Source organism: Phoca vitulina, unplaced genomic scaffold (assembly GCF_004348235.1).
Source record: "Phoca vitulina isolate PV1807 unplaced genomic scaffold, GSC_HSeal_1.0 scaffold5, whole genome shotgun sequence".
Lineage (NCBI taxonomy): Eukaryota > Metazoa > Chordata > Mammalia > Carnivora > Phocidae > Phoca > Phoca vitulina.
This window is the reverse complement of record NW_022589708.1, coordinates 63,838,011-63,851,387: the sequence shown is the minus strand read 5'-3', so window position 1 is coordinate 63,851,387 and position 13,377 is coordinate 63,838,011. Positions and strand designations below refer to the sequence as shown.

Genomic DNA, 13,377 nt, shown 5'->3' with positions numbered 1-13,377 from the left:
GTGATCAGTTACTAGAAAGCACAGCATATTGAAATACAGGGGTTGAACATAGCAGCTGACAACAGACCAATCATCCATGCATTCTTTTACTCCGTTCATCTATTTAAAAAGCATATACTGAATACTAATTGCTCAAATACAGTGAAAATGAAAATTACAATGCAATGTGCTATGAACTATGATCCAGGATCTAGCTTACACAGTTGTGTAGTTTCTCCGCTATCATTTAGAGATAAAATATATGAAAAATGTAGCAGAGTATCTGAACACTTTTCATAAACCTTGATTTGTAACAATCCTATTCTCAATGAAGTAGAATGAAAAGACCAAAAGAAAAAGAAAAAAAAAAGCAAAAAGCTCATGCCACCCACAATTGGACATCATGTACTTGTCAAGTCTTTGACATGAATTCTCAACTTAATTTGCCAAATATAATCACTCCAAAGAAGTCCCTGGCTTTCTTTAGTTCAGTAGGTATTCCTGGAAAATACTTATATCTGTCCTCTTTCAACTTTGACCACACTTCCCACAGTGTCACGGACAAAAACTCTCCCTGAAGAATTGTGGCACAGCCACATGTAAACTAAAACACACTAAATGGTTACATAAACCTTGTGAAAGCGAGCACTATGGAGTAACTAGTTGACTGGACGTCATATTCATTGAATAACTGTGGGCTCATTATTTTTGTAACATAGGAGATAATATGGTATGCAATATATCATACAAGTGCAATGTCATTATTATAACTGGCTTCATTCTATAAATAAATATGCTCAAAATTCAGCCAACTATGGTATTATAAAACTGTGAAATAAGTTAATTATGCTCAATTACAAAAGCATAATATTTATGACAATCTAATTCAGTTAAAAACTCACACATTTTTTGAGCATCTTCTATGTTTCTTAAAGGAGTTTACTGTCTAGTTCAGGAGACAGACCTCTACCCACCTGCAAGTTAGAATATAACAAGAGTTTTGCTTGTATTTATACTTGCAACACCTGGAGACAGGAAGGAAACTCAAGGAGAAAGTAATAGTGAACTAGAGTTTAGTGCTTGCAGAACATTTTGACAGGGGGCAATAAGGGAAAATTTATTATATACAGAGGGAGCTTTGCCAGAAAATGCAAAGATGAAGGGTTTATTCATGTGTCATTCATCTAATTATTCAATTATTCACTTACTAATACTCAATAAGTATCTACTGAATGGTTACCATTTCAGTGTTAGTTTTTGTAATGGTATTACACATATGGTATTACACATATTCAACAAAATTATTCCTTTAACTTCAATGTCAACAGGCCTTCGGACATAATCACATTTTTTTTTTAAGATTTTATTTATTTATTTGACAGAGAGAGTGAGAGAGGGAACACAAGCAGGGGGAGTGGGAGAAGGAGAATCAGGCTTCCCTCTGAGCGGGGAGCCCAATGCAGGGCTTGATCCCAGAACCCTGGGATCATGACCTGAGCCTAAGGCAGACACTTAACAACTGAGCCACCCAGGTGCCCCAATCACATTTGTTTTAACTGCAGGTATATCTTTGAAAAAAAAAAAGTGGCAAATTTCTTAAAATGTGGTACCAGCTGATAGATGCCTTCTGGGATGTCTGAATGAAAGCTACCCTGATAAAATACCAATGAACATTAAAAATAATTAGGCAAATAAGATTTCAGATAAAATTAAGACAAAAACACTTGTTTAGAAGTTTTGTATAGCATCAATAAGATGCAATATAAACCTAACATGTCCTAACATGATTGCATTTTCTATAAACAAAGATAGTTTATTAACAGCCTAGAGCTGTTTTAAAGTTTGGAATGAGAACTTTTTATTTACAAATTGTAATCTAACGACTCTTTAAAGAAAAAAATTATAACCTCAAATTTTATCCATAAAAATAAACCTTTTTTTCTTTCCATACATATTACCTTTATATTCAAGAAGAAGAAAGGAAATAATTTTGAGAACAACCTGCTTGAGGTGAGAGGCTTAGTTTCTGCTCTGCTTCAAAACTGTTAGAGCTTTAGTTAACAGAGTATTGTTTCATAACTCATAATGGGGTAGTTTATGTCCCAATGTTAAAACATTCGAGGAATTAAAGAAATAAATAGCTGTAGGAATACCATGAACATATGAATCTTGTTAAGAGATTACTAATTTTATTTTAGAAACCGTAAGAATTAGGTAAAAAGAGTGTAAGTTTTAGAATCAAGTAAACAAGGGTTCAAATCCTGACTCTGCCACAAAGCAGCTTCATTATTTTTTAGAAATTTAGTATTTTCAGATTCTTCAAAAGGTGGCAATGATACTTTGGTTTTAAAGTAGATGTGAAAATAAACATGAGAAAAACTTTTTTTAAGTTCCTAGCATAGTGCCTGGCACACGTTAAGTACCCATAAATATTGGCCCCCCTCTTTTTCTCCTTTCCTTTGTTCATAATACTTCCTGTTTTCTGTCTTAAGCAAGTTTTAACTTTTGATGAAATTTGTTCAAGGAAATTACTTATGTTGACGTTTTCAACATATTTAAAAAATACAACAGAAAACTACAGGCAGAATATAATGAATGCATTTCTGATTTATTTCATTGCACTTGCCATTTCTTGAAAAGAGTGCAGTGTGCTAGATAAAGCGATCAAGGCATATTTTTAAATTAATGTTTTAATTAACATTTCTAATTGTATGTGTAAAACTGTGCCTGTGTCATCTTTTGCTCCTCAAGAAGCCATTACTCTATGACACTGCTGTATTTCAAAGGAAACATTTTTTAAAAGGAGACAAAACGTACACTAATAATAATGGGATGTCATCTACAGTTTAGTTACAAGAGCAGATCCAGTACTGAAACCATTATCTCTTTTTTGTATCCTATTTAATTGAAACTGAACTTTCAGAAGGATCACTGAGATTTGTAAAAAATTTAAATAGATCACTTCATTTACCAGAGACTTCAGAGAACAATGTAGTTTTAAATTGGTATATTTTCAAAGCATGTGTCTTTAATTTTTATTTTAGCGAATGAATGCCTTCTTTTTCCAAATGTATTTTTTCGTCGTAGAGTGGTTTTGGCAGTACTAATGTTCTCAGAGATCAGGTCTGTATTTGTGCTGATTAAAAAGATATAGCCATGATACTCGATCCCTGATCAAAATATTCTCAAATCTCTTAAAATACTCAGATCTCATTGCATCTGGGAGGATTAGAAGTAGACATCATAAGGACAGGAAAGAGTTTTGAAGCAGTATTTCATCACCACCAGATAGAAGCAACTATCCAATGGAACTGGGGTTGAATTAACCAGTTTTAATGTGTATTTGGGGTGGGGAGGTGATAGGCATAAATTAGGTGAAAAGACAAGTCTTTTATTTTGAGCTGTCTCCTCAATCTCATTTTCAGCGACAACCAAAATGCTTATGGGAGGTTTTCCATAGATATTAAGAAGGTGAATAGTATTGGCTTCAACTTAGCCCAGACAATACAATGTAGAAAGTAAAGATGTACATTAGAATCTGATCTCATAAAATGTTTGGCAATAATGAATTTGGAAAAGAAAGACTTAATCATTTATTATATTTCCTGTCACCTAGCTTGTTTTAAACAATAAAACAATCATCTTTTCATAAGAAAATATTCAGTCCACAGTTTTATTGCCCTGGCTATACTGTTCAGCAATTTTTGTATATCTATATTTACAAAATCTCTCATGTCTTTGAGCACTGATATTCACAATTTTAACTACTGAACATATGTGTGTATATCTTTATTTGTGTTACTATATATGAAGTAATTAGAAAAGATAGATTATTTCAGCTGTTAGCTGTTAAATGTAATGTTGATAATCTGAACTGCCATAAATTATCCTGGCAATTAAACATACAGTTATAAAAACATGCCAATATTCTCAACTATATACTTATAAAAATATTTTTTAATTCAGTGGGGTTAGTCAGCATACCCTAAAGGCTATTATTATTATACTTCAACAGAAATTTATCGTGCTTATAACAGGCTTTAAGTTTAAAAGTTTAAAATGTGTGTGCTGAACAAGATATACAAGATATTTAAATTTCTCTTAAGCAGAAAGAATAATAGCAATGTTTCAGATATTTCTTATTTATGTGAAGTATGAGTTAATTAAGGTTATCTTACATGGAAAGTTATTTGGTCTCTTACTATTTCAACAGTCAAAGTGGCCATAAAATTCACAGAGAACTTTAATTTTCTCATAGTTTTTTTTTTTTTTTTTTCTGTGCATTTTAATCTTGACCTTCTGGGAATAACTACAACAGAAAAATAAACAATATAAAAATTACAAAATTTTATAGCTTGTAAATAATGGAAATCTATTTTACCTTTTATAGATCTTTGAGAATGACCATTACGCAAGTAAATGGAAAACATCTCATTTTCCAAAATCAGAGAGTTTTAGAAACATTGTCAATATTTGAAAGGTTTTACTAAAGAGACATTTCTTCTATCTGTTGAGCTCTAATAAATACCTTCTGCTTTGATGAATGCTTGTGTTTCTTTAAGTTCTTAAGAGGAAGAACTTTTCTAAATTTGCAATCACACATCTTCTCACTATGCCTTATTTGAACTATCTATTGATCTAACAGTATATTCATTATATTTATTCACTTAAATATTAAGCACCTCTTGTGTCAGTCTCATTAACCAGTCCCTGTTTCTTTTGGAGGGTAACTTTCTCGGCATAAATTTTTCAGCTCTTCACTCCACAACAGCAAGTTTGCAGAATAGCTGAGCTCTGATCAGAGCTTTTTTTTTTTTTTAAAGATTCTATTTTATTTATTTGACAGAGAGAGACACAGCAAGAGAGGGAACACAAGCAGGGGGGAGTGAGAGAGGGAGAAACAGGCTTCCCACTGAGCAGGGAGCCCAATGCGGGGCTCGATCCCAGGACCCTGGGATCATGACCTGAGCCCAAGGCAGACGCTTAACGACTGAGCAACCCAGGTGCCCCCGATCAGAGCTTTATTGAAAGGCTCTCCAGCTCTATGGTTTCTTATTCATAAGCAATGTAAGTGTTTTCTTTCTTTCTACCTGCACTAACTTTTATTAATACAAGACATTAGCATAAAACACTTTGATAAAGCCCATTTAACTTCTACCTGAGGTGCTGATTTGCCTTAACTGCATTAATTCATAAATACAGTTTCTAAAGTGCTTCTTTAACAATGTCTTTCCTGAATTTTGATTCTAATATCTGAAGTACTAGTTATCCCTGTATCTTGATTCTTTGCCATAAATACTTGAGGGGAAATGTTTCCTGGTATGCTGTCCAGGTGAGTAGAAGTAGGTATTACAAATGTCAGATTAAATAGGAAACCATAACACAGAGATGACGATTTCAATGTTGTAACATATCCACCCACTCTTTCTTACTCTCATTGTCTAATTCAGTTTTATTTTTTTAAAAAAAACCTTTAGTTAACCATTTTCCTTAAAGAGTTTGTAATATGTTCTGTTGTGATTATTATGATCGAAAAGCCAGAAATTATATGAAACCTGAAAGATTTTTTTTCAGTTTTACAAGTCTATTCTAAATTCATTTTTTAATAAAACAAGTAAGCCTTGCTTCTGCCTCCTCCCACTCCTCTGGCTTGGTGCTTACTCAGTGAGCAGTGAGCAACCTGCTGCATTTTATAGCTGTGGAATTTAACTGGGAAGGGTCTCCCTAAGAAACCATGTGAACAAGGATGCATCATAGGGGACCCAACATAGTGAATACAGACAAGATAAGAGCTCCCTTTTTTCAAACTCCCCCAAATCCTCCATCCCTTGCCAGTGTTCTCTAGTCTCTAGTCACAAAAGGCAGATGAGTTCACAGCTGGAACAACAAGTTGTGCTGTGAATCTCAGTGATTTACCCAAGTAGCAAACAGGGTCTATTGGCTTAATTGGAATTTCAGTTGCCAAGCGAACTAGGAATCCCTAGCGTTGGTCCAGCAACACGGATAAAAGTGTTTCTGTTTCTTGATAGAGAATGAAAATGACGCAGAGTGTAATTGATCGACAGGACATTGATCACTTTCCTTTCTTCATTCCCCCAGTTTAGGAGCCAGCGAGTCTAGGGCTCACTCATATACGCCCAGGGGCCACCAAGATCTCCATTTTCCCCAAATGCATAAAAGGCTAAAACAGCCTTCCTCCCCAGCACGGTGGCGTGGCTGCAGCTGCTTTGTTTACCATATAAGTCACATCAGGGGTTCACTCCTCGCCTTCTCCCCTGCTTTAAAGCTGGGTGCAGTGAGAGGCTGAGAAGCATCCCCAAACTCCCGCTCAGCCCAGGTCAACCACAGAAAGCTTCACAAATCCGGTCTGGAGCCCTAAAGAGAAACCATGCAGCCGGAGCCTTTTGAACTCGTAACCCCCCAGGGATGTCCGCTTCCCAAGAGGGAGCCGGCTTCCCAGGCAGCTTGAGAAACTTAACCGAGATCCCAGAAAGGAGGCGAGGTGCAGCTCCGGTCAAATGGAGCTCTGAGGCGACACCCTCTTTACCTGCAAAGTTGGCAATCTTCTGGCTGAAGAGCGATCGATCCAAGGACATGCGGCGCGGGTGCTGTGTCCGGTGAGAGCACGCCCGGCAAATTCCAATGGGATTTCCTTAGTCGCTGCCGAGTTTTGGAGCATTCCAAGGCAAACGCATGAAGCTAGAGCCCACGCAGCTGGCACCGAACTGGGCGGAGTGAGGATGCTCTGAGAGCGGTGCCATGGGAGGCGGGGGAGGGGCAGCCCCGGAGAGGGAGGTGAGCTCCCGGGGAGGAGAACTTCGCCCACCCCCGCCCCCACAGATCCCTCGGGATAAAGTTAGCGTTCCCACGGCTGACAGCGGATGAGCTGAGAGAAAGATACCCCGCCCTCCGTCCCGGGCGGCTTCCTGACTCAGGGTCCGCACAGACCCTGCTGGGTAGGGACGGCCGGTGAAGATGCGCGTCCCACGCCCCGCTCTGCGTGGCAGTGGAGGGGACCCGCGCGCGGGCGGGCGTTGACGCTGGCTTCCCGGCTCCGCTGCCCCCAAACAGCCGCCGCCTCCCTGGGCCAACTCCTTGAGGTCAGCCAGTTGGGCAAGCGGGCTCACCACAAGCCGGCCGTCGGCCAGCCAAGTCAGTGGCCAGAACCCACCGTGTGGTCCTGGGTGCCGGCCAGACACACCTCCGGTCTTTGGGCGGGCTCTGCAGAGATGTCAGACTTCAGTTCGCGCCAGCACCCGGCTTCTGAACGTTCTGCTCCCAAACCAGTCAACAAGCACCCAGGCGGCAGGTCGCCCGACTTGAAAAAAGTCACCCCCACTCCCACCCCCCACCCGGGAACTCTCAAAGCTTCTCCCACTCCGGCTCCTCCGGGCTCCCGGCACCCCCTCTCCCGTCCTCAAGGTGTCAGACTTCCCCTGCAAGAGCCGGAGTATGCGGCTTGCCACTAGTGTCAACAATTGAGACAGTCGCAATGAATAAATGATGAGGCACAATGTTCCATCCACCCCCACCCAGCTCGGTCTTTCCAACAAGCATAGGAACTCAGTAAGTTTCCAAATATTAAATAAAACCCCAAACACGCACCAGCCTAGGAGCGCGAGGTTCGGTGGCTTCAGGTGGGGAAAGAGTGTGTGTGAGTGTGTGTGTGCGTGCGCGCGTGCGTGTGAGTGTGTGTGATGCTCGCATCAGCGTACTGAGATTTCAGGATAAAAGTTATCTCTTGGCCAATCTCTTTGGAGTTCACACACTAAAATAAGACTAAAGTGCTGAGAGCAAATGCCATATATTGGTAAAGTTGGCAGTAACTTACTTGCTGTAAATGCGACGTGGTGGTTCCCAGCTTGTGACTCACGGAGCCTTGGTTGGTCACGGCCCCATGACTTGAGAGTCCATTTGTAAAATAAAGAGTGGCGTCCATGCGGAATCTTAGCTAAGGATTATCCGCTTGAGACCCGCGGTTTCTACTTGATTTCCTTTACTTTCCAAAAGCCCGGGGGTGAGCGGTGGGTCGCCGACCGCGGCTCAGCAGCTGCCTGCTCTAGCTTCGGGCTGTGCAACAGATGAGTGGCAACCCTTTCTTCCCGTCCCAGCCACGCGATGTTACACCTTCTGGGAATCAGTGCTGAGCGGACTGAGAGCAGCACCAGTTTCTTCCCAAGGAACATTCCCCAAGGGAGCCAAGGGTAGGCGGCAAGCCGGCACTCACACGCAGGCTCCAAAGCGCAAAATTAAATTTCCTTCTTGGGTTTGGTTTTTTTTTTTTTTCCATTTTTTTTCCTTTCCTCTAGTTCACATGAGTTGAGGGTTTTTTTGGGAATATTTACATGAGTAAAGAGAATATCGCTAGAGTTCACCCACTTGTGTTATGTGCATGCTGCTTTTTTTCTTTTAAATCACTTTTCTTATTTCTAAATTTCTCTCTCTCTCTAGTTTACTACTCATCTCCTGTGTTTATCTCAAGCTCAGCCTTGACAGGGGTTCTAAATTTTTAGGAGCACTACCTCTACATCATCCCTTCCAAAATACTGAACTGGTTCCTGTAATAGCTCTCCAGAAAACAAAGGCAAGAACAACAAAAGGAGTCCCTTCTTTCCTGAATCTCTTTTTACTCTTAACCACAAAAATACATGAACATCTTTAAATGTTTTGTTTAGTTTTCTTAATGTTAAATGATGAAGCCATATTTTATAAAATATGCAAGAACACATCTATCTGTAGACATGGTAATGAACTTTGTAATAAACACAAGTCTGCTATCTAACAAGGGGGATATATATGAAAATCTGTTTTATGCAATACAACTGTAAATTTTTTTATATTTTTTCAGGAAATAATTCATCTTCCTATTCATCATCAGTAACTGAAATGTTTTAGTGCCTAAGAAAATAAAAACGAAGCTAACAATTATTGATGTAATCTTTTGTCTCAGCCAGATAAAATTTTGCATATTCTGTGTCAGTGTGTCTTTAAAAATAAACCCCTAGTAGAATTACACTTACCGAGATAAGTATATGTCTTTATAATATATTTTAAAATACATTTAAAAGAAAGTGGACCAGTGACAACACATAGCTATTGATTAGAAATTAAGAACTTTACTTTGCAATCTTAGCATCTGTACCAAATTGTATACCTCCTCCTACCTCTCTAAGGATATGTTTTCTGTAACAAGATTCCATCCCTGTCATGAGGTTGGTGAGAGACATTTTGTCTATTTCCTTAAGTTGTTTTTTCCATAAGAAATGTGCCTGTGAATCTACAATAAATACAAAACAGAAAGGAACAGCGAGGACAGCCATCTGAGTGAGCTGTGTTTCCATGGGAAGAAGAATGTTCTATTGATCCTGGAGCCTGTTTTCAACAGTTTCAGGTGATTATTGATTGCTAACCTCATGCCACCTACTAAAATGATTAGCAATTACAGGAAAATTATTTGAAATCTATTTAAATAACACAGTGAACTCTATACTACAGTCATCAGGAATAGAAGGAGGAAGGTTTGTTTGTGGTTTTTGTTTACATTTTTAAAATACAAATTTGGCATCATTCCATAAACCTGCAAATGCAATTCACTGAAAATGCAATTCATTGACGCCAAAGAAATTTATGAGAAAATGTTATATATTTACTGGAAATTTCTTTTTACTACCTTAGTTAGAAAAACAAGAAAGCACTCTTGTTTTGAAATTAGCAAGAGAAAAGTGACCCAAGACATAATAGCAGTAAAACAATTCTCTGCAATGCCAATTCACAGCCTAAATATATCGTGGAGCTGGAATTCCAGTTGTATTAGGAACTCAATTTTCAACTTAATTTCTGAAATGATACTTCCACTTAGGAGCTGATATGTAGTGTGTGAAGCACTTTTTTCCAAAGCAGCTGTATCTCAGACTTGGAGGCAATCACAGGCAGGTATTTGGAAAATGGTTGTTCTGTACATGTATCACAGTCATTATTTTATGTGGTGGTAATACTCTGTATATCTGTATATAATGTATGCTATCATCAGATACATGACAATGGCTTTTTCTTAGGCAAATTTGGGGAAAAGGTGGGCATTGTCTTTGAAGCCCATGTGACCTGCCTTCTATCTGTACTACCAGGACTTTCCCTTATCCTGCACAAGGCATCACCCAAAATCCCTCAATAAAGGGCTTGAGGTCGCTCAACTTGCCTTGTAGATAGATAGTGGTTCCTGCTCCAAGTTTTCCCGCATTTGCCATCAGTTGTAACTAGGCTTCGATCTAATCCACGTGGATCATGCTATCAACACAGCTTTTTACCTGCCTTTTAAAAAATGTTAATATTGTCTAAGTTACTAAGTTTTCTTTTTAAACATTTATTTTAATAATTCACTATACATTTCTATGAAATACTTAAGTATTCTCAAGTCTTGCAAATGTGGTTTGTTTTTATAGTATTATTCCCTAGTGTAAGACTTCGTTGAAAGACTTGTTTGTACAATCGGATTTTGTCCTCAGAATAGATTCTTAGAAATAGAACCACTACACCAAAATGCAGGAATATTTTAAAGCCCATGATGCATATTACATAGGTTTTATGGAGCCCTCATTAAACAGGGCATACATAATCTTCTTTTCCCTCGTTTCCGTCTATATTTTTGTCAACTCGCTATTTTTGAAGAATGGCATCTCAATGTAATGGGTTGTATTATTAAAAAATATGACCTTTACATACTTTTTTATGCTTTGCTATTTGTTTCTTTTCTTGTGAGTTTATATACTTTTCCAATATTTATAGGGGTTTTAGTGCTATTTCCCCATTTGATTTATAATAGTTCTTAATACAATAAGAGCATTAATTACTTATATTTATAGTGGATATTGCTCGTTTTTTATGTATTGTTAAAATGTTGGGTAATGTTATTTGTTTTAAAAAAGATTTAATTCTCACATGCTTTAAACTATCACATTTTCCCTGAATAGCTTATTTTAGTACTTTAATATTACTAGAGGCTTTTCCCCTCTTATGTTCACCAATTTCTTGAGAATTTGTTTTAATAATTTCATTTCTTCTAGAACTGCTTAGTTATTAATTTTATGAACTCCATAGGGTCATGCTGCCTATGTTTGAAATCCCAGTCTTAACATTCATTCACAAACATTTATGGAGTCTATATTAAGTGTGAAGCACTGTGCTAGGTGCTTAGTATACATCTAAGAACGAAACAGATGAGATCCTGTCCTTGTATAACTTATAGTTTAGGGAAGACAAAACAAACATAGTAAACATATTAAATAAGTAAATTATATGTAATATTCAAGTGTGATTCAAAAGACAGGGTATGGAGATTAGAAGTGCTAGTGGGAGCAGACAGCGAGGTGTGTGGGTTGCAATTTTAAACAAGTTGTCAGGATACTTTTCAGTAATATGGAGGCATTTGGGCAAAGACCTGAAGGTTAAGTTATGGGTATGAGGATTAATTGGAGGAGCTGTTCCAGGTGGAGCAATAATCTGATCTATGTTTTAAATGATTATTCTAGGGGCACCTGAGTGGCTCAGTCGTTAAGTGTCTGCCCTCGGCTCAGGTCATGATCCCAGGGTCCTGGGATCGAGCCCCGCATCGGGCTCCCTGCTCAGTGGGAAGCCTGCTTCTCCCTCTCCCGCTCCCCTGCTTGTGTTCCCTCTCTCACTCTCTCTCTCTCTGTCAAATAAATAAATAAAATCTTTAAAAAAAAATGATTATTCTGGTTGCTTCATTGAGAATAGACCGTGGCAAAGCAAGGGTGAAGGCAAGGAGACCATTTAGGTCAATAAAACAAACCAGGAAATACGGTGTGGACCAACTTAGATCCAGCAGAATTTTCCACAGTGTAGGATGTAAGAAGAGTTAAGGATGGCCATGAGATTTTTGGCTTGAGTAACTAGATGACTCTGAGTAAATAATGTTCTGAGCAGGAGATGAGAGAGGATGGGATATGTTTTTAAGGGGAGGATTAGGAATTTGCTTGTGGATATGTTGAGTCTGAGATGGCTGTTGGAACACTTACAAGCTGTGTGACCTTGGACAATGTTACTTAACCTCTATCTTTTCTTTTTGTGGGAGTGAAATAATCATTCCTACCTCATAGGCTTGTTTGAGGACCAAAGCACTTTGTTTATGGAAAGCACCTACAGCAGTGGTCAACACAGGGTATGCAATATGTAGTTTTGTCTAATTTAATTCTAACATACATGGCTATTATTTTTTGCATGCATTATTTAGTGAGGATCTGTTTCTCTTTTATAAAATAGGGAACCAGACTATTTATTATAGCCAGCAAATCATGAATTAATACTTTCTTTCTACACTGATTGGTAACATCACTTTTATTATAAACCAAATTCTTTTGCCAATGTCTTTTTCTGAGCTATCTATTCTGTTATTTTTTAAAATTTATTTTTAATTAATTAATTTATTTATTTTTAAAGATTTTATTTCTTTATTTGAGAGAAAGAGAGCAAGAAAGAGAGAGAGAGCACCAGGAGGGGTGGGCAGAGGGAGAAGCAGACTCCCCACTGAGCAGGGAGCCAGCTGCAGAGCTCCATCCCAGGACCCCAGGATCATGACCTGAGCAGAAGGCAGATACTTAACTGACTGAGCCACCCAGGCGTCCCCTATCTTTCTGTTCTAGCGACACCTCTATTTTTATGAATTAACCCCAAACTGCCGTTTTTCTCATTACCTATCTTTTTGGGAGTTGGTGAATTACTAAGTCCCACATCTGGCTGGCTGGTGTTGGGCAGCACCTCCATCTGTTTCTAACGTCTAGTTGAGTACAGCTAGTGAGAACCATTATTATGAGGCTGATATGATAGTACTATATTGCAATACTATAGATATTATAGTACTATATGATAGTACCATAAAGTGCTTGTGATAGGGATAAGCTCATATACATGCCCAATAAATATTAACTGCGTGCCGCCAACATTATCAGTACCCATCACTGAATGAGGCTCTGGAATAATCATTTACCCTCCTACCCCCAGCCTGGTGCCCCATCACATGTGGTAAATGGCGGACTCTGAGCCCAAATACACACGGCTATCCCAGCACTTCTGTTCAGCACTCTGACCTGGAAACATTTCACAGCATGCAGTTCACCTCTTTTAACTACTCTTCCACAAACGCCTTCTTAATTGTGTTCTGGATGTTGCAGGCTTCCTAGATCTAGAATGGAAGTTAAGTACCACAGACGGAAACGAGAGAGACATTTTGGCTGCCTCAGGAAACAAGTAGAGGAATAGCAGAAGACACTTCCCTAATAGATAATAAATGTACACTAATATATAAATGTGTACTAATCTTGAAAAAGGAAGCAGATAATGAGAAGTGGCTAAAGGGCTTCCTTACCTCCAGGAGGACAGGTTTAC

General features: G+C 38.5%; 1 protein-coding gene across 4 annotated transcripts in view; it reads right to left on the bottom strand.

Annotated features, from left to right (window-relative positions):
- TRPC4 (transient receptor potential cation channel subfamily C member 4) overlaps window positions 1-8,164 on the bottom strand; it is a 192,201-nt gene extending 184,037 nt beyond the window's left edge. For 2 of the 4 annotated variants that reach the window (XM_032403122.1, XM_032403123.1), the window contains exon 1: window positions 7,811-8,164. The gene's annotated coding sequence lies outside the window, so the exon portion shown is untranslated. Of the gene's footprint in view, window positions 1-6,526; window positions 7,322-7,810 lie in introns of those variants that run through there. The other 2 variants (XM_032403119.1, XM_032403120.1) reach the window with 1 other exon arrangement.
- Window positions 8,165-13,377: the final 5,213 nt, after the last annotated feature.